Source organism: Hoplias malabaricus, chromosome 3, assembly GCF_029633855.1.
Source record: "Hoplias malabaricus isolate fHopMal1 chromosome 3, fHopMal1.hap1, whole genome shotgun sequence".
NCBI classification, from domain to species: domain Eukaryota; kingdom Metazoa; phylum Chordata; class Actinopteri; order Characiformes; family Erythrinidae; genus Hoplias; species Hoplias malabaricus.
In genome coordinates this window covers 5,119,960-5,142,285 of record NC_089802.1, presented here as the reverse complement: position 1 = coordinate 5,142,285, position 22,326 = coordinate 5,119,960, and the positions used below count along the sequence as shown (strand labels likewise).

The following is a 22,326-nucleotide window of genomic DNA, read 5'->3' as shown; positions in this document are numbered from 1 at the left end:
GATTATGCGGCTCGCAATAAACAGATGTGAACAATCATACATGAAAATAATTGAGAGCCATAAAACTTAATCCGGGAAAATCAATGGAATATAAAAGCAATGAGATAGGCAGTCTTAGAGAAATCGATCAGTGTTTGTAGCGAGAGGGTAATGTGTTTTCCTGCGAGAGAAGCAGCTAATCAGAGCTGAGAAAGCAGGAGGAAAGGAGGAAGGCAATGCCAGCTGAATAGAAACAGGAGAAGATCCAAATTTCTAATTTAGAATACAGAGACTTTTTCAAGAATAGTTTGTTCGTGAAAATACGTATCTTACAACCGTTAAATAAGCAATAGGCATTCTTACAACTTCTGCTATGCAAATACATGCATTTTAAAATGAACTGTATTCAGATTCTCCAACAAGAACGAAAGAGGACCAACTGCTTTAATGAATCTCTGTTATATCAAGTTCTTTTCTGGATAGACGACTTCAAGAAAATGTCTGCAATCTCAGTCAGTTTTAGACATATATATAAGGATGGGAGGTATTCATGTTGGTTTTATAACGTCTCAAATTATTATCACGGTATATTACCGTGGGGTGGGAATACACTGATGGCTGCGTGAGCCTAATTTCTGTTTGAGTGATTAGAGCGAAGGGTTATTCGGTGCTGTGCAGTCAGTTCAGACACACATGTGGATGTTAAAAATTCCGTTTCTGAGAGAGCATATTTCAGCGAGTGGTGCTGGAGGAACCTAAACTTTTGAAAATTAGTGAAATAGGACAGTTCTACACTGTTTAGAAGCACAGCTGGCCAGCTAACAGACAGTTGTGTTATAGCACACCACAGCAGATGGTTTTCCAGCAAACACCAGCTCAAATCACACATATTTAGAGAGAAAGCCTCATACTTGGGAGAAAAGTGTCAAGTGGAGTGTCTTTTTCTGTTTCCAGCTTCATTCCTCTCTTCTTGCGTTTTTCCCCCACGTGTGTAACCTCCCTGTGGCTCTCTTAAATGCACATAAATAACCTTCTTCGCTTTGTAATTAAAGACACAGAACAGAAATTTGTCACACCACACTGTATTTAGAAATACAGGCCACACTTGTAAATACTGTGGTATACATGTAGCGTTACTAAAAATAAAAGAGAAATACAGTGGAAACAGTAATAAAAAAGAAATAAAGTTGTAAGTGGTTACACATCGCTACCTTGAAGACGTGACGACTGGCTGGAGCAGTAACACAGGCACTGGCTGTATGACGGGAGGTGGGGGGGTGGAATAACGGAGAGTAGGAGGGTGAATGTGGGGAGACGAAGCGTAGATACGGCTTAACTTAGCACGAATTTCGATGTCTGCTATTTACACTAATGCTAAATTGCTAAAGCTACAATGTGCTAATCTTAAAAGCTCACTCAAGTCTGGGCGCTGGGAGACTCGCCTATTGGGGTCAGTGGCCATTTCCAGCCGCCGGCTCGGAGGAGGCTCGGGTTCGTTTCTAGAGTCGTGGTTCGTTGGTGGAGGCAAAAAAATATTCAAATGCCCGGTTCGTATCCTGGAAAGTTCGTTAGTAGAGGTTCCACTGTAATCGATATAGAAAAGATTATGTCGATTAGAAATTCTGATTTTTGATTAATTGCCCAGTCCTACATATAAACATATATTCATACACATACCTATAAAATATACTCATGGATACATGCATGCAAACGCACATATACACACAAACACACTCATGCATAAAACAACATCTGTAACTAAATTCAAAAATTCGACTTCAAAAGCATCTGCCTTAAAAGCCACTCTACCAGGTTGGTTTACAGGTCACACACTTTGCACATCAATCCTTTTGTCGTTTGATATACTTCAAGCTACATGTAGCTCAAGTTAGATGTAGCTATTTATCTGACTGTGAGACTTTTCAGAATTTCAGTTGGTGATGTCCAGACCAGTTCCCATGGTTCCTATGCCTTGTTCCAAATTGAAAAACTTATTACAGAATAAACACTTTCTGTAAGCTACATGTAATTTTTATTTTTTTTTTGAAAGCCCACATTTTTTTGAAAGACCACAGTAGTCTCATAGCAACTGTTAGAATATTGTATAAGTTTTAAAGAATGTGAGCATTAATGGGGGTCATATTCTACCCGTTTGTCACAAGTAGTTTCCACGTAGTTCCCTGAGGTTTGTGTCATGTTTTGGTTCAAAATGCCCCAAGGATCTATCAATACAGCACTATTCTCATTCATACATTCATTCATTCCTACCGCTTCATCCTGTTCAGGGCTGCAGTGTGTCCAGAGCCCTCCAGGAATCACAGGGCATCACACACTCTCGATTTACCTAGCAGCCTGTGTTGAGGACTGTTGGAGGAAACCGGCTCACCCAGAGGACAGACATACAAACACACCTAACTAAACAGCCCTGATCAGAATGACTGTTCTCGGCTACTTTAGCTGACTTCAGCACAAGCGCCTAGGTGTGAGGAGAAGCAGCTCTAGTTTTAGCTCTTTTTTCTCCATATTTAATCAGAGATTCATTTTTCTGATTAAATTCATTTTTACCCTTTCAAAAAAATGCAGGTCCAGCGCTGTGATTGGAGAGACTCAGAGGAAGAGGTGGGACAGTTCTGCACGCTAAGATCCAATACAAAATCAGCTCAGCAGCCTGAAAAAAATGAACTTGTTTATTTATTTATTTATTTATTTTATGGTTCGTGGAATGGTATGAGGGCAGCACGGTGGCGCAGCAGGTAGTGTCGCAGTCACACATCTCCAGGGGCCTGGAGGTTGTGGGTTCGATTCCCGCTCCAGGTGACTGTGTGTGAGGAGGTGGTGTGTTCTCCCTGTGTCTGCGTGGGTTTCCTCCGGGTGACTGTTTGTGAGGACTGTGGTGTGTTCTCCTTGTGTCTGCGTGGGTTTCCTCCGGGTGACTGTCTGTGAGGAGTGTGGTGTGTTCTCCCTGTGTCCGTGTGGGTTTCCTCCGGGTGACTGTCTGTGAGGAGTGTGGTGTGTTCTCCCCGTGTCCGTGTGGGTTTCCTCCGGGTGACTGTCTGTGAGGAGTGTGGTGTGTTCTCTCTGTGTCTGCGTGGGTTTCCTCCGGGTGACTGTCTGTGAGGAGTGTGGTGTGTTCTCCCTGTGTCCGTGTGGGTTTCCTCCGGGTGACTGTCTGTGAGGAGTGTGGTGTGTTCTCTCTGTGTCTGCGTGGGTTTCCTCCGGGTGACTGTCTGTGAGGAGTGTGGTGTGTTCTCCCTGTGTCCGTGTGGGTTTCCTCCGGGTGACTGTCTGTGAGGAGTGTGGTGTGTTCTCCCCGTGTCCGTGTGGGTTTCCTCCGGGTGACTGTCTGTGAGGAGTGTGGTGTGTTCTCTCTGTGTCTGCGTGGGTTTCCTCCGGGTGACTGTCTGTGAGGAGTGTGGTGTGTTCTCCCTGTGTCCGTGTGGGTTTCCTCCGGGTGCTCCGGTTTCCTCCCACAGTCCAAAAACACATGAATGAATGAATTAATGGAATGTTATGCACTTGAAAGCTCCAGGTTTGAGGATTTTGAGCCCTAAAATTTTTAAAAAAGATTCTGAGAAGGGCCTATATTTTGCTGTAAAGCCCTAACATCATGTAAAGATTCTTTAAACGAACACTGAAATGAATACTTCTTGTTTCTTTTAATAATGAGCCGTATGTTGAGGTGGACTATAATGTTCAGACTAGTTTAAACAAAGCAACAACGACAACAAAGCTTTAGCGTTTCATGCTAACATTCCCTTGATTAGAAAGCTTGATATGTCATTTAAAATTAGTAACAGAATCTAACATGAAGGCTCATTAGTTGGAAGAATTCATTGTTGTGCAACCTCCCAAAAGTTACGATAAAAGAAGAGAGCCTGGAAAGCCCATGTATGTAAATAAAGAGTGTTGCACAGCCGCAACTTCACGCCATTATCAATCTTTTTTACTATTTAAGACGCAAGGCAGCTTCATGACTCTGTACAGTGATGCGTGATAAAACAGTGAAGGAAATATAAAGTGTGCAATATGGTGGACCTTGCACTGACCAGGCTAAACAGAGCTCGGATCCCGGCAAGGTCAGTGCAGCTCTCTCACCCAGCGTGCAAAGTGTGAGGTCACGCTGCACGGCATTATGTGAGGGCATCCCCAGCCATGCGTCACAAAGTGCTGGTTACGGAAGACTTTGACACCTCTCTCACTCTCTTTCCACTTTTCTCTCCATCGTCCACGTCCTCCATCTTTATCAATTCTGGAGTAAGTGACGGCGAACGTGGGAGATGTATTTGTCGGTTGACTCCTGACCTCTGCCCGGGTCAGCGGTGACGTCTCAGGCAGGGGGTCTGGCCGGCCCTTATCGCAGATTCCCCCCTCACAGCCACTCAGCCGAGTCAAGGCCATTCTGATGGAGGCAAAAACCAGACACCACTTTAAATTTCATAAGCTCCAGACATGCGGCTCAGAGAAGGCGGGGGTGGGAGAGGAAGGAGAAAGATAACATATGAGTCTTTCTCCCCAGTCTGACCTCCCTCGCTTTCCTTCCCTCTCTTTCTCTCTCTCTCTCTCTCTCTCTCTCTCTCTCTCTCCTGTCATTCATTACTTGTGTGTCTCTGCAAACCTTCACCAAGTTGGTAATTTGATAAATGAGCTAGGCGCGCTCTCATGGTTATCGCTTTAGCAATCAAACAAGCTGGTCATTATATTTCAAAACAGTGGAAGGACCTTCAACTCCAGCGAGCTCAGGCCACATCCAGCACGGACATGGAGACAGAGCCGACTCAGCCACGTCTGCTCAGTTTAAAGCCATCCGAGCACAACTGGTCCTGATTAGGGCGAGAAGGAAACAGATGATGAAATGTCATATCCAGAGCCTTCTGTCAGGAAAGCTGTAGGACTCGGGAAGAAGCCAGGTGCTGTTTAACTTACAAGTTAAAACACAAACGTGATTTACAACCGTCAATACGTAATGCTCAACGTTTACGGCCATCCGAACATCCCGGGTCGAGTTACGCGTGATGTTGATTTTGTAAGTGAACAAGAAGTTCATCTCCTCCACATGGAACTAATCGGTGCACTGCCTCTATCTTTTGGCTGGGTTTAGTAAATCAGAACAAAGTACTAAAACGCCACACATTTCTCATTACTTTCGCACAGGTCATGATTTGTGTTGAATTCAGCAACTGAGCGGAAACTGTGCACCAAGCCGTGCAGATGTGTACGTTCTGTGGTGGACGTTACTTATGTTCACTAAGGACATGGCGTTTTGTTGAAGGTTCCCCATCATGTGCACGCAACCGGAACACTCCTGAAGCTAAAAAGCAAAGAAATATGGAATTATAAAGTAACAACAGCCTGGATTGATGGTCTTCAAAAGCTGCTGGTGCATTGTTACAATGTTAATACAAACTTAAAATATAGAATATTTATTTATATTCAAGAACAGCTGCCTATAGCTCAGATGGTGAAATAGTGAGAGAGAGAGAGAGAGCAAGAGAGAGCGAGAGAGAGAGAGCAAGAGAGAGAGAGATAATCACGTTTGGCTACACATTTTAATCAGTTCGCCCAATCAAAGAGATAATTGGATTGCATTGCCTGATTGCGAGACTCAGTGAAATTGGATCACAAATAAATTGCCTCAAACTTGTGGGGGGAAAAAGGAAAAAGAAAAAAAAAAAAAAAATACAGCAAAATCGAAAACAAAGGCTCTCCGTTTCACAAACAGAAGGGTCTCACGTATGCAAACAGCCCCCACCCCCACCTCCCCACCAACCTTCACCACCCCCAAACTATTAGGTTGCACTTTTCTTTTTTGGTCCAGCTTGGCTCTGTAGTCAATTAAAGGGTTTGTGCAGAAGCTGTAATGACCTACTAACCCGCTCTCCCAGGCCCAGCTCCCAGGGGACCGCCCCTGTCACTGAGTTATCTATGGCCTCTTCTCTCCACTGGTGGAAATAAGTAGGGCTGGAATGTATGGAGTCAGGCCTGGCTCTCTCTCTCTCTCTCTCTCTCAGCCTGCTGGCTCTTCACTCCAGGCTAACAGAGAGGAACAGCAGATTTATATGTTTATCCCGCGTTAAAGCTAACCCGCCGGGCTCAACGGCTGCTTCGCTCTGTAATAAAGAGAGAGAGCGAAAGAGAGAGAGAGTCAGCCTGTGCACTGCTGGTGTGTGGGCGGGTGGGTGTGTGTGCGTGTGTGTACACCGACGTGACTGCATCCGAAATCCATCAAACTGTACCAAACAATAACAGCCCCAGCCCGGCCCCTCTGTCATCAGAGCTAATAAACTGAGGAGGCACTCATTAGGACGAACACGGCACACATTATAATGGCATTATGTTCTGGGCAATGCACTATATTAATTTCCCCCACCATAATGTGTGCTTTATTGTTTCCAATAAGCATTTTTAATAAGCAAAGTGATAAGCGCTCCCCTTGTAAAAATGCCTCCAATTAGAGTCCCGTCTCCGAATGCCTTTCTCTCGTAACGAAGTTAGGAGTGCTCAGCTAATGACCGCCTGCGCAACTACCAGCCCGCCGCAACGGAAACTTGACACGGGTAAACAGACACGAATAAACAGCCGCGCTCCAATGAGAACAAAGAAGGCCCGCCTGGCGCAGCCCCACTGGGCAAAATTACACCTTACATCATAGGGGTGCACGAGAGCGGGTCTCGGATCGCACGGGGTCCGCGCAACACCTTCTCCCAAACTGACAAGCTATGAGGAATTGCTTCATAACGCCACAGTCAGCTCGCGACATAATAATAAAAAATTGGAGAGACGCGAGCGAAGCGTTACTTTCTTTGACAACGTCACCGAAGCGGCGGGATGCTTTAATTGCGTAATTGCGCGTCTCGCTTGGCCTGCGCCTCCCTCGACTGCAGGCCAACACCAACGCTGCACGATCACTTTAATTAGCTCGGGCAGACAAAGGCTTGATCTCTAAACACAAATAAATGCTGTACACCTAAGAACAATTTGAGAGGGCCTTTTGTTCTAAACTTTTCCTTTTTTCCTGCCTCCTCTGCTTTCAGATGGCTTGGTCTACTGTGGATTGTTATTCTTGCAACTCCATGACAGCTTATTTTAATGGATGCTATGATGTCGGGGGGCAAAGCGGTGCAGTCTTCCCCGGCCTGCTGCTAATGAGCCAGTGTGAGGTAGTCCTGCCGCTTTCATTACCAGTTCTGGCAGAAAGGAAGGTTCATCTTTAATCTAAGGCGCCTGTCCTCTGGGGTCCAATGTTAAGGCATCTCCAAAAAAAAAAAAAAATATGAAAAAAAAAAGCATAACATACTAATTAATTTTATTTTTCAGGAGGGTTTCAATAAGCATGTCTGCCGCCATACTTTATGCGCCGTACAAACAGTGTTTGCTTTCAGAGAAGGGCGGCTAATTGCTTCTCGGCTTGACATCATTATATGGCTATGCGAGGGGATGTAGACTGTTTAATTAAGGTCGGATGCAAGTTCATTATTAGATTCACACAGACTCTGTGTGCTCTCGACTCATTCCCGCAAAGCTCTCTCTATAATTTTATACAAAGGACCTTTTGATTTGCAGTTTTATTATATTTTTCTAATACGCATACCACCCCCCAACCCCCGCCCCCTTGTGAAATGCCACACACTACCTCACTGTGACAAGTTCCCACTTGCCTTTTGCGGTCTATTAGAAAGGAAGTGGTTTGTAATTTTAAGTGGGATATGTTGGAAATCGCTCTGAAAGATGGTTGCGCTGAAAGCTGTCCATGTTTTTTTGTTGTTGTTGTTGTTGTTGTTTTCGAGACCTCCGCCAGCATGGTGCCCTCACCCCTCAGCGAGACGCTGGGCCTACAGCGACAAAAGACATTTATCAGTATCCCAGGAATGTAAAATGATGGCTCTAATTGAAAGGTACACGCTTAACTAAAGCTAATAGTCTTCAGATTAAGTCGCCGCTCTTTCACACCGCCTCTTAACCCTACAACACATTCCATTGCTCATCCGGATTTTCAAGGGGACAGCTCAGCGCGCCGTGTCATTTGTCTCAATTACTGATTCCTAGATTAATTTGATAGTACCTTTCCACAGAAGCGCTGCTCTTAACATGCGGACGCCACACGGACGCAATTAGCTTGTCAGAAAGCTAATTCAATATAGCGGGTTAGCGTCGGATAGTTATATAAGTGGATGTGTTAATATTTATTTATTCCTAATTATGCACCATTGTCGGGGTGGTGTCTGCACAGCTTGCAGGGGTTCATCCATCCTGCACCGGGAAGCCATTTCCTCTCTGTCAGAGAAAATAAACTCCCCTATTAACAACTTATTCAGCATAACATACTGCGCTAGAGGACCTTCCGATGAATGCTAACGCTACATGAGTAATAGAGTACACGGCCGTGCGCATGTTTTACATTTATGGGCTTATGAATGCTTGACCTTGATCTGGTTGAGTGCAACATAACTCACTGATCAACTGTATGCACAATCTCTCCTGTCCTTCTCTCCTGTCCTATACTTCAACAGCATAAAAACAAAAAATAAATTAATTTAAAAAAAATAACACCTTGGCCTCCAGCGCTGGTCTGACTCCAACCATTCATAACAGACACGATACTGAGGTTTACAACCGCCTAGCAAATATATTTACAAAAAAAACATATAGCTTGAAATTACCCCAGGGCTTCTCTGGTGGGTTGAGAAAAATAAATTCCTGATGAAATACAAAAAGGAATTTATTAGATTATGAATCTCAATACCTAGAGTGCAACACGGGGGTTTCAAAGCCAGTCAAACTATAATTGACACTCAACTTTTTGTCCTCGAGTCATTACGACCGACGTTCTATTACAAAGCCTTTCCTTTTTCCCTCCTTTCCTTTTACTTCCTGACACACAGAGTTAATAACATTCCTCTCAAATCTACGTTTTAATAAATTAGCTCTTCTCCTCCTGCCCTGTGCTCAGTGGATAAATCAATCTGACAGGCTGACAATAACCCCATGACAAAGTTTTATTCACTGACGTCGCTTTAGTTTGGGTTTCTGGAGGTGGCATCATGTGTGGGGTCTCTTCAACGCTCCGTTTCAGATTCTTTATAAAACTAAAATAAAATAACCCAAATCAACTTACTCAACTTCTATCACAGACCTGCTTTATTGATGTGTAAAAGATCAAAATCAACTCTTGGATAAATAATGACCGTTGCGGTGTCTGTGCTGAATGATTCATAATTCATATCAATGAAAAACTTTGCGCCTGTGGCAGCTTCAAAGGCCCAAAATGGAATCAATACTTAAATGATCCTGATTGAGGCTTTAACGAGTCCTAATCGTCTGAGAGAAGGCAGGGGCAGAAATAGCGGTGTCAGCCTTCGGTAGGCTGCTAAAATTAGGGTTAGGATTCTATCCATGGCTTGGAGTCATAATAAATGCCTGAGTGGGACGATTTTATTCTACTATTCTGTGCAGAAATGGACAGGTTTCGCTGCGGGAATGGGGTCAACCTCGGGGAAGGACAGACCGCGTGTTTCTAGTTCATTTTAACACTGAATTTTACTTTCAGACTGGAAATATTCATACTGAAACATACCCACATTCAATGTATGTTTGGGTACTTCATTTACAACATTAACATAACACTGGAGATTTTTTGCTAAAACTCAAATGCTGAGTGCTTAACTTTACCTTTCATGTTGTCAACAACAACAGTTTTGATCATATGCAGGAGAGAAGTCTAGGTCTCTCTCTACTCTATCTCATGTCCTTCTAATAGTTATAATCAATAACACAATCTGTTACTGAGCCAAACAAAACGTATCAATTACAGTTCTCAATCAGGAAGTGCAGAGTTGCTTTTCTGACATAGACATGGTAACATTTCTGCAGACAGCATAGGTGTTTAAAACCAGAACTCCAGTCCTGAGGACCCCCTGCCTTACACTCTTTCAAGTGTTCTCTTCTTCAAAACTCACGATCCAGCTCAGGAGGAGTTTGGGAATATCCTGCTGAGGAGAATCAGGTGTTTTGAGGCAGAGTTAGCTTATAATGTGCAGGGAATGGGGATCCAGGACTAGCGTATAAAGCTAATGTCTTAAAATGTAATGAAAAGTTGCTTACCTAATATATAGGAATCCATTCATTCATTCATTCATTATCTGTAACCCTTATCCAGTTCAGGGTCGCGGTGGGTCCAGAGCCTACCTGGAATCATTGGGCACAAGGCGGGAATACACCCTGGAGGGGGCGCCAGTCCTTCACAGGGCAACACAGATACACATGCACTCACACACTCACACCTACGGACACTTTTGAGTCGCCAATCCTATAGGAATCCAAACCTAGCTTTCCAACAATGCAGGAAAAATGGGTAAACCTCACATTTTTGGCAAAACAACTACAATTTTTATCACCAACAGCAAGGTTAATAAGCGCAGTTAGCACGCTACGTTGTTTTTGTTACAGGTATTAATGCGCTAGCATGAGTGGCCTAGTTAGCAAACTATATTTTATTTATATTTATTAATCTAATAGTTTACTGTGTTCAGAAGTAAACGTGATGAACTGGTGCCCTGTTAATTCCCTGTGCCACACACACAATAATGGAGATACATGTTTGTAATTGGACTACAACTAGAGATATATATTTATTGTCGCTGTCCAATTAAAAACATGTATCTCCCAAAATAGTGACATTACAGGAGAAGCAAAAAACGTTAGTATATATTCTTAAAAAGGTACCGTCTTCGCCAAATGGCCACTGTTTGCTCTGGAAATGGACTGTGGCAGAAAGATGAACCTGAAGGATGCCCAGCAGGTGACTCCTCTTCAAGACACTTCAAAAGAGCAGTCTGCCATTCCCACAGCTCAAATAAACAAACATTCCTCACTGCTGAGCTGTAAATGTTGTATAGCACTAGGTCATAATTCAGAACTCTTGTTTATGTTAAACCCACGAGAATGTCTGAAATACATTTTTGCTTTCTTTTATTGACGTGTTCTGGCTCATTTGAGAATGCAGTCGGGTCTGTGATAATGGTGACAGGACGGTGATATTATGGCGTATTTACATCAAGTTATATTTAGTTTGCGATAAACAGCTGGCATTATCAATGTTACCTGGGTAGTGTCAAACACACTGAGTAATGTTTCTCAGCCACAAACACAGGAACAGACAAATCATGGTATTATGGTATTGATTACAGTAAATGTTCAAATGGCAACACATTTAGAGGATATTAAAAAGCAAACAACAGTTTTTTTCTGTCAATCGTGGACTTTCTTTAGTGCCTCTGCTGTGAAATGAGCTGCCAGCAACTGGTGGAGGGTTATGGACCCTGCAGCACAACAAACATGTCATTGGCTTAATGTGAGATATGTCCATCACAAGAATCTGAAGGCTACTTCATGTACATAAATTCCCTAGACAGATCTGACCTGGAACGTTATTTTGTCCTGACTTTTATTAGCGGAACACCACTATAAGTACTGTGTACTCTATTTTCCTTGCTCTAGAATGAACTCCCATTTGCTCAACCACGATGCTGCCCTAGCTAGCTAGCTAGCTAGTTAGTTAGCTAGCTAGCTAGCTAGCTAGCTAGATAGATAGATAGATATACAAATTTACAGATGGATACATGGATATGAAAACACATTAAACTAAAGGGACTAAGATTATATGCACATACAAATAACAATAATAACAATAAACCTTGCTAAAATAACATTGATCTGTTTTCATTGTCAATGTGTGGGTGTGTGGAGGACTAACGGGGGGTCTGCACATATGTACTGTACTCTGTGTGGCCATGATGCAGTGCAGTACATTAATAGCAGCTATGTGTTGGCCTTAATGACGGCGCAGTGGCTTGCTCTTGCCCCGAGGCAGCTCGGCTCAGTGGAGGCTCGGCCGGCTACTCCGAGTGAGCCGCAGCTCAGCTCCACATGACCTTGATGTGGCTCCCACAAATGGCTTTTTCAAGCGCGCTGCTGTGCTAAGAGAAATAGATATATTTACACAAGGCACAATTATTTATATGGCTGCACTGTGGTGAGCATGAGCAGCGTCTGGACTAAGTTTTTTGACAAAGACTCTGCCCCGAGAGCTCGACAAGGTCAAGCTGAATTGATATCTTTCCTCGTTTTTCCAGTATTAGTCTGGATTTTGGAAACACAGTACGAGCATGGGTCTGATACTCCGTTTCATCAAGAATCGATTGGTCGTGACAGGAGCCGCTATATGCACAACATTTAAATACCGTGTTAAATTATTAAAGCTCACAGACGTACTCTGTTCAGTGATACGTATACGACTGTCCTCAAGGAGACGACATGCAACGTCTAAGACAAACCATGCTGTAACCCCTCTCTCTCTCTCCCTCTGTTATATGTTTTTCTTTTTCTTTTTTTCCCCCTCATGCTCTCTTTAAAGGCCATTAAACTCTAATTGCATTCATTGGTGCTGACTAACAATTTCAGCAAAACATTGCGGTTAGTGTAATACCATGCAAAAATAAATAACTACCAGCAATTCAACCACATTATAAATCATTTGTGCTGTCTCTGCTTACTCTAGCAATTAATTTTTAGGCTATTGAGCATGTTGCTAAGAGCTCATAATAATACTAAGCACGCATTTATGCTTGCCATATTAACTTGTTAACATCATTGTCTGCATATGGCGCGCTCGAGGAATCTGTCCGCGCTACTTAGCGGAGGATAATTGTCGTTTCGCTGACAGAACACCAGCGAAAGGACACGACTACTTCCTTAAAGTGGCCGCTAAGCCGCCGACAATCCAATCCCGGCCTTAGGCGCAATTATCTGCCTTTAAACAGTCGTAGAAACGTTCGCTTTAAGGTCAACCCCCATGTCAATCTTATCTAACAAATAAATACTGCTTTACAGGGCAGCTAGGTTATCACTTCAATCTGCCAGTAATGGTGAGATCCCTGCACTAAGTGTATTTGGTTTAGCATGACACTTGTATTTGTCTGGTCCAATTTCTGCGGGCTGGGTTTCGAATTCGCGGCCGCTGTTATCTGGCCGGATTAAGAGCCAATAGCACTCTGTCTGGCCTTATTATCCTGACAGCTAGCTCAGTGACCACCGCTCACCCACTCTCTCCTATTCCAATTGATATGTAGCAAGTCTCCCAGGGTGTTATCCGCCCTTATGGAAAATAAATGGATCGATGAATATGTATTCCATGCCCTGACTGTGAAATAAGGGCAGAGTGTAAGTTTGACTAACTCAATCAATGAATTTAGCAAAAGATGTGTTTGAGAGCAGCATTTAAGGATTAACCACATAGTTTAGGAAAGAAATAGAGGAGGACATCCTGACAAATCTATCTGAGGCAAGATCAACAACTTAATGTTTAAACCAATCACCCTGAGTATATATTTGAACTTGGGTATGCAAATGTGACGCTGAACTCCCCGAGGTTCAAAAAGGAAAAAAAAAAGAAAAAGAAAAACCTCAAAGGATCAACAGCACTTGCGATGGCTAAATTACCCCGAAAGCCAGGGAATTTATCAAACATGAATTTCAACAAGGAACCTCGCCTCCAGGAAAAAGAAGAGGCAGCCATTAACGTACATACAAAATAAATGCCTTCAAGGTTTAACTACTTATTTTTGACATGTAATCAGCTCGAGTCTGTTAATTTACATAGCCTGATAAATACCATCTGGATGGTAATGTGGAATAACTCAAGGTATGAAAATTGAGCAATATCCCCTGCAACCAATCAATGGAACAGCTATGGACAGCCTCCTCCTTGGCCTTCCTAAATACGTTGAGGCATCTGATAAGAATTTTAATGACAAACCTCCAGAATTTCATTATAGCCGCACAGATGTGTAATGCGATGCTTTCTGGGGCACTTACTTCTCTTTCGACCAATCATCTGTGTACACTTCGGGGGGTCTTAATGATTGGATCACGGACCTTTCAACTTTCCTGCGAATTCGAATTCCTCGCCATCTGCGGTATTGTTCTTTTTAAAGAGGTACGGCACAGTCTGACTGGCCTACTTCGGCTTCTGACGACGGCTCGCTGTCATCCGCTCATTTGTACTTTGCGTTCGCATGAGTGTGAGTGTATGTTTATTTGTTTGTATGAAAACAAAGCCTTCCCAAATGCGTCAATCATATAATGATGTGCTATTGTGTGCATCAGACTGTAATTTGAATACCCAATAAGCTGGGAGCGGAGGGAGGCTCTTGGGATTCCCTGGCACAGTTGAGGATGCTTCCTCTCCCAAAAAAATAAAAAATAAGAGGGGGGTGCAACTTTGGATGCATTTTCTTTGCCAAGATAAACAAATCAGTGCAAAGCCCTAAGCAATCTGTTGACGAAATCCTTCCTCTTATTGCGAGACGGCCAGTTTGGTATAAGGTACAGAAGAAGAAGAAGAAGGACAACATACAAGGAATGCATCATTAAATATCAAGGAAATTAGGGAACATGTAGCCTTCTATTCATTATGTCAATCATTTCTTAATGATGGAGAGAAGATGGCCAAAGTTCAGAGCGCGCTAATCAACAAAGCTCTGCTTATCAAGCACATGAGCTGCTGTTATATCTTAATTGAATTAGACCTTCCACCTAATCTCGCCACTTGGAGTGAAATGGTTGGAGTGAAGAAGATCATTAACTTTACAGTTTCTGTCTCTAGCAGTTGTGTGCAGCCTATGGAATCACTGCATACACTCAGAAACCTCAGAGTCTTATTCACTGCAATACATAACGTAACTGCTCCTGAAAGGTATGTTCTGATGGTCCTTTTTTCGCTTTAGAGTCTACTAATGTGCTTGCTTGGCCCTGTGCTACTTATACATATATATATTTGTATCTTTATCAAACGCTCAGCTGTCAGGAACTATAGTGTCGAGCACACCTGGAGCACCTGGCTGTCTGCCACCAAACGCGCATGTATTTAATGGTGTGTAGACGTGAGCAGTGGCACCATTTGCCCAGGCTTTCTGGATGCCTCTTTAAGGGCTGTGCAGGAATCATGCTGCTGTCAGGAGCAGGCAGACAGACCGCCTCAGATGGATGGCTCATTTCGATCCCCATTAATACCATGATTTGTTTACAATTGTACCACAGGTCTAGAGGTCTGCTGCTCTCTAGCTGGAGAGAGAGAGAGAGAGAGAACGAGTGAGAGTGAGAGCGAGAGCGAGAGAGAGAGATGATTTGTGTACCGGTGGCTTAGATTAGCTCCAGTCCCCATATTGGACATCATATTTCCCAAGGTATTTTTCCGGGCAGCTTCAGTGAAAACCAGATGTCATACACATCAACTGTATGGTGAGGTATGAAGTATGCCTTTTTGTCACTGTGATAGTAGAAGCCATAAAAAACGTCTAGATAGCTTCCCGGCTCATATATATCCTGTTCTCATTCCTCGGCTGCGGAATTAAACAAACCCATCACAACGGGTTTTAACACAAATCATAGTCTATCATTCTAGTGTTGTATTGATCTCCACGGTGGTGCCACAATGGTCGGCCCAGTGCAGGCCCAACACAGCTTAAGAGCTTTTTTAGAGCATGTTCCTTTTTGTAATTTTGCGTTGCACAAAGTCATTTTATAGTGAAACAGCAAATGAAAATAAAAGCAGGGTCTGATTCACAGGGTTTGCAATTCTCAGCACTGCCTTAATCTGCCTGTAGGTTTAGAAGCTATGATCAGGGGAATGTGCAAAGCCATGTCATCAGAATGAGCAGCTGCTAATATCTATACATTGCTTCATTTTACAGCTGATCATCGCTACAGCAGCTCACCAGTCCAGCTGAGGATCCATACAGCAGACTTTACACGGGTGTTTTGGACATATGCCTGGGACTGGTACACCGGAGCACACAAATGGAAATCCAGTGGCACACATACATTGACCCATTGACCCTAAGGGCTGCAGAGCTGTGCGGCAGTGAGCACCATAGCATTGTGTAACAAGCAGCTAAAAAGTCAAACGATGTTAAACGGTGATATATATATAACATCTACACGTTTTGGGGAAATGCCGTTCAAAGCACCATGTCTTTTAAGGTGGAACAGTTAGCCGTCTGCCGGGTTTGGAAACATTTCCACCTTAAGTGATCCGAAACAGCAATAATATGTCAATATTACCAGCCTATGGAGCAGGAATAGAGCAATATCCTGAATTTGGTTCATGCTTTTCAACGTTTGGATTTCTCTCCCTTGTCTAAAAAACACTCCTGAAGCCTCTGCTATGAGCAGAGAGAGAGAGAGAGAGAGAGAGAGAGAGAGGGGGAGAGAGAAAGAGGGAGAGAGAGAGGGAGAGGGGAGAGAGAAAGAGGGAGAGAGAGAGGGAGAGGGGAGAGAGAAAGAGGGAGAGAGAGAGAGAGAGAGAGAGAGGGAGAGGGGAGAGAGGGAGAGGGGGAGAGGGGGAGAGAGAGAGAGAAAAAGAGAGAGAGAGGGAGAGGGGGAGAGAGAGAGAGAGAGAGAGAAAGAGAAAGAGAAAGAGAGAGAGAAAGAGAGAGAGAGAGAAAGAGACTAAAAGAGAGAGAGACTAGCTCATTTACAGACACTGCAGCTTTGTAAAAACCCATTAGACCGGTTATGAGCAACAAAAAAGTGTTATGAACTTTGAACTTTGACTTTAACTCATGTCACAACAGAGAAGAAGTGTTTATGAATGATATTGTAATCAGAACAGATATAATAATATAAATATCATTTGGAAATTTGGGCATTTTCTTCACTCGTAGATCTGCTGTTGTTGGAAATATGTAATTTGTCCCATGCAGGATTGTTTATTAACCCTGTGAAGTCTAACACTGACAATACATTCAGACACTTTAGGTCTGTCCCTTTAAAGTCTTTAAAATCAACCACTACAGTAGCTGGGCTGTGTGCACGTCCATGTTGTCCACAGTAAAATATAACTGCACATGGACCAATATTTCTGATCTGTAACGAAGACGTGTGAACTACATTCTGATTCATGTAGTTTACAAACTACAGCGCCATTCTCGTTAGATCGAGTGTGTACACACCAATTACTGAGAAACCCCGATATTAATGGAGCGCAGCTACACCAACAACGTGACAGACTATGCACTGAAGGAAAATCTGGATCCGAATGCCGATCGACAAAAGCCTCCATACTGAGGATGGTACTTAGAGATGGTAGACGGTAATGCGGAGCTGGCCAGCGTGCCGCTGTGGGCCAGCATGCCTAAAGGGCCTAATAAAGGTGGCATGTGCCAGCAAGCGTTCCTGAGCAGTTTTAAGGGTTTGAGAGGGAGCTGTGTGCCAAGGCGTGATGGCATGGCAGGCACGGGCGCTGTGTGGGGGAGTGGCGTGGCACCCGGAGCGAGAGAGCGTCAGATGGAGGGAGACGGTCTGCGGTAGACGAGTGATCCCAGGGGAACCGCCGCAGCTGACGAGCTGGAAGATGTGTCTGCTAATTATGAAAGTCCAAATTCGCACCGCTTTGAAGACACTAACAGGAAAAGAATCTACAGGAGCCGCCTTCTAACCTCTCCCTTTTAGGCAAGATGAAGTCTCTCTCTCTGTCGCTGCCCAGCTCTCGCACACACTCATAAATCCACAGTCAGGAAGAGGTAACGGTCACAGAAAGTTCATTCCATGTTTTTTTCCTCCCTCATGTATGTAATTTCATTTCATATAATTTTATTATCCTGCGTTCACTCAAATTACACGGTACACACTGTGGCATTGATAGAGTGAGCGACTAAAAGTATCAAGCTAATGAGGCTGGGGGAAAAATATGCAGGTGGTCAGTGCACTAACGCATCGAGTTTATACAAGTGAAACTATGTGTCTTTTAGCCCCTTTTTATTTCCTCCTTATGTCAATAGATTGAAACCATCTGTGTGTAATGAATAAGACTATTAAACAGAGGAGGGGGGGGGGGGGGAAAGCACCTCATCAGCTAGTACCTCACCCGGGTGGAATGCTGATTTTAAATAGTCGACATATTTCAGCGCAAATTGAAGTTGACTGTGACCAGGGCCTGCGTAATTGTCCGAGCGTTGAGTTTTTTACCACATCACACCATTTCTGCTCCATTAGAAATGAACAATCGCCTTGCATTCATCACGAGCTGTCACCTTTCTCACATTTATCTGCAGCCTAGCTGCTGATCAACCTTCAGAAAACAGCAGTGGCCCTTCCAGCCCCTCTCCCTCAAGTGCAACAGTATGTAGAGCAAGTGGACCGGAACAAAACAAAACTTTTCAAAACTCTCCCCGATCGTTTCGGGCTTAAATTGGTCCCGAGGGAGCTTTAGCAAATCGCATACCTCTGTGAAAGCGGCACGAGCCAGGAGAAACTTCTGGAAATCTCATCAGCGAAGCTTATACAAGGACGCAGCCGTCAATCAAATCCACGGAGCCGGGGCATAGATCTACAGAGACTTACTTAAAGCTAATCAAACCAGTCGTCAATTTAACGAATACAGCGCGCTCATCTGGCCTGTTTACAAACGCTAATACTCTGCTATTGTCAGGTTTAATAAATAAATAAACACATACTTGCAAACATATTCATTAATACAGGTATATCATTTACCATTCCTCAGGAATTACAAATGTTTCAATATTAATTATACATCACCTGGTGTGAATATCATTTGGATAATTCATTTTCTTTTCAATGGCTAGTGTTATACTTTTGGTACCCTCTGACATCCCATGAGGTCTGTTCTGATTGGTTGCTCTGTATTATGCCTCAAAATGTTGTCCAGTACAAATAGCCTCTTATAAATTCACTGAAAAGGCGGAGCTAAACTGATACAGGTTGATTTAAGTAAATTCGTTTGTCTGTAAACACTTATCCAGTTCAGGGTCGCGGTGGGTCCAGAGCCTACCTGGAATCACTGGGCGCAAGGCGGGAATACACCCTGGAGGGGGCGCCAGTCCTTCACAGGGCAAAACACACTTACACATTCACACCTACGGACACTTTTGAGTCGCCAATCCACCTACCAACGTGTGTTTTTGGACTGTGGGAGGAAACCAGAGCACCCGGAGGAAACCCACGCAGACACAGGGAGAACACACCACACTCCTCACAGACAGTCACCTGGAGGAAACCCACGCAGATTCAGAGAGAACACACCACACTCCTCACAGACAGTCACCCGGAGGAAACCCACGCAGATTCAGAGAGAACACACCACACTCCTCACAGACAGTCACCCGGAGGAAACCCACGCAGACACATGGAGAACACACCACACTCCTCACAGACAGTCACCCGGAGGAAACCCACGCAGACACAGGGAGAACACACCACACTCCTCACAGACAGTCACCCGGAGGAAACCCACGCGGACACAGGGAGAACACACCACACTCCTCACAGACAGTCACCCGGAGCAGGACTCGAACCCATAACCTCCAGGTCCCTGGAACTGTGTGACTGCGCCACCGTGCCGCCCCTTTAACAAATCACAAAGAGTAAATTCGACCTTTGACACTAACAATAGTAACATACTACATTAAATATGCATTTCAAAAAGGCAGGGGAAATTCTGTTTTCCATGATATGGGATCTTTACTATAATGATTACAACTTATGCCTTATTAACCGTGCATAAAATTCGTAGCGGCTGCAACTGGAATTTAGATTGAAATCCGTTCCACATAAGTTACAATTTAACACCTGGAGCTGTCCAGCTCAAGAATATATGTGTTTTTGCAGTCCGGGAATGAACAGATACACACACTCGCACTTTCCCTCTCTCTCTCTCTCTCTCTCTCTCTCCCACGGGCTCAACCCTCCCATGAGAGCAGCAGCGAGTCCCAACAGCGCGGCTCTCATAATTGTTCACAATCTACCCTGAAATGGTTCTAATCTGGAGCCATTTTCAGAAACCACAACACGCACACACAGACACACACACACACACACCGCAGGAGGCCGAGCATTATCAGGGAGATTCATCTATCAAATTCCCCCCAACTTCCACAATCTGCCTGATATAACATTTCACACGTGTTTTTCAGAATTAATTACTAAAGCCATAAACTCAATACTTCAATTCATTATTTGAGCTGGAAAAAGGTCACCGTTCCCTGTGGATCTTACACAGTAACACACAAATAGGGTTTAACATCCAGATCCATAAACAAATTTGTCATTGAGCACAGAACAATCTGAACTTGTAGAACAGTTACAGTTGTTAATGGCTAGGTCACTCTCCGCTATAGAGTTCTCACAGGACATTAGCAGCACCAGGGGGATGTGGATAACACGGGTCAAAATGACATCATTCAAACAAAGACCTTTTCTTAAAGAAAACTATAAAGAATGTTATGATTGTGTTCCTTTAAAATTGTTTGGCTACGGTGAAAAAATTTCTTTATAAGTGGGGTGGGTGTTAGAGTAAAAATACAGTAAACATGTTGATACATGATATGCATCGAATTGATTTATCTTCTTGAGGTTGGAAAGTGAAAACAGACCGAAATGAATGCACCATGCTAAATAAATGCATTATTATTTATTATTATTATTATTATTAATAATAATAATAAACAGTATAAAACCCTGTTTTGATTAAACAAGATAATTCATTCATTCATTCATTATCTGTAAGCGCTTATCCAGTTCAGGGTCGCAGTGAGTTCAGAGCCTACCTGGAATCATTGGGCGCAAGGCGGGAACCCACGCGGACACAGGGAGAACACACCACACACCTCACAGACAGTCACCCGGAGGAAACCCACGCAGACACAGGGAGAACACACCACACTCCTCACAGACAGTCACCCGGAGGAAACCCACGCGGACACAGGGAGAACACACCACACACCTCACAGACAGTCACCCGGAGGAAACCCACGCAGACACAGGGAGAACACACCACACTCCTCACAGACAGTCACCAGGAGGAAACCCACGCAGACACAGGGAGAACACACCACACTCCTCACAGACAGTCACCCGGAGGAAACCCACGCAGACACAGGGAGAACACACCACACTCCTCACAGACAGTCACCCGGAGGAAACCCACGCGGACACAGGGAGAACACACCACACTCCTCACAGACAGTCACCCGGAGGAAACCCACGCAAAAACAGGGAGAACACACCACGCTCCTCACAGACAGTCACCCGGAGGAAACCCACACAGACACAGGGAGAACACACCACACTCCTCACAGACAGTCACCCGGAGGAAACCCACACAGACACAGGGAGAACACACCACACTCCTCACAGACAGTCACCCGGAGGAAACCCACGCAGACACAGGGAGAACACACCACACACCTCACAGACAGTCACCCAGAGGAAACCCACGCAGACACAGAGAGAACACACCACACACCTCACAGACAGTCACCCGGAGGAAACCCACACAGACACAGGGAGAACACACCACGCTCCTCACAGACAGTCACCCGGAGGAAACCCACGCGGACACAGGGAGAACACACCACACACCTCACAGACAGTCACCTGGAGCGGGAATCGAACCCACTAAACAAGATAATTACATTCTCTATATTACAAAACTTGCAATAAATCCGTGTATAAATAAATAATGTATTTAATATGACTGCATATGATAAAATTTATAACAAGAAAAGCTATTATCACCTCGCCCATCTCCCCGAACGTTACCACATCAGACATTTGTTCAGTAATGTGTGCTGTGAAACTTGCAAAAGCGTAATTTAAGTAAGGAACTTATTTCTGAAGCACATTTAAAACCAAATAACATTTAAAAACACATAAGAAGGTGCAGCTCCATTTAGCGCCTTAAAAACAAATAAAAGAACCTTGAAATGGACACGGTAATGAACAGAGAGTGAAAAGTAGCCTAAACCCATATCCAGTTAATTCAGTTCCTGAGTTCATGTTTCTTTCATGAACTAAAGCAGCGGTTTAGCATCAGTTTGCGGGCACACAGCAAGGCAAATGAATGAGATGCGTAATGCAATCATGTAAATGTAACAACAGTGTATTAATTCCACTGTAAATTCACATTCACAATGTTTAAAATAGAGTATTACTCATCTACAAAAGGGGGGAGGCAGTGTAGAGAATGTTTGGGAGCGACTAAACTAAAACAGAAGGAGAAATGCAAGTCACGAATACTCGACAGTGCCTTGTAGGTTGATTGGCCATGCAGATGTGTGAATAGGTATGAGTGTGTGAGTGTGCGATGCACTGTGATGAACCGGTGCCCTGTCCAGGGAGTGTTCCTGCCTTGTACCACCCACAGTGACCCTGAACTGGACAGATAACGAACGAATACATGAATTTAAGTAATCCACTACTTGCAGTCCTCTCTGTACTCTCGCTCTCTGGGAAATCCTCTGGAAAATGAGACACATCCTCTGGGCTGGGACGCCC

General features: G+C 43.9%; 1 long non-coding RNA gene across 3 annotated transcripts in view; it reads right to left on the bottom strand.

The window, feature by feature from the left end:
- LOC136690711 (uncharacterized) overlaps window positions 1-22,326 on the bottom strand; it is a 163,867-nt gene that overhangs the window by 77,110 nt on the left and 64,431 nt on the right. Inside the window, exon 5 of one of the 3 annotated variants that reach the window (XR_010801765.1) lies at window positions 4,156-4,378. The exons of the other annotated variants lie outside the window; for them this stretch is intronic. This is a non-coding gene — a long non-coding RNA (uncharacterized lncRNA). Of the gene's footprint in view, window positions 1-4,155; window positions 4,379-22,326 lie in introns of those variants that run through there. 3 annotated transcript variants of the gene reach the window in all.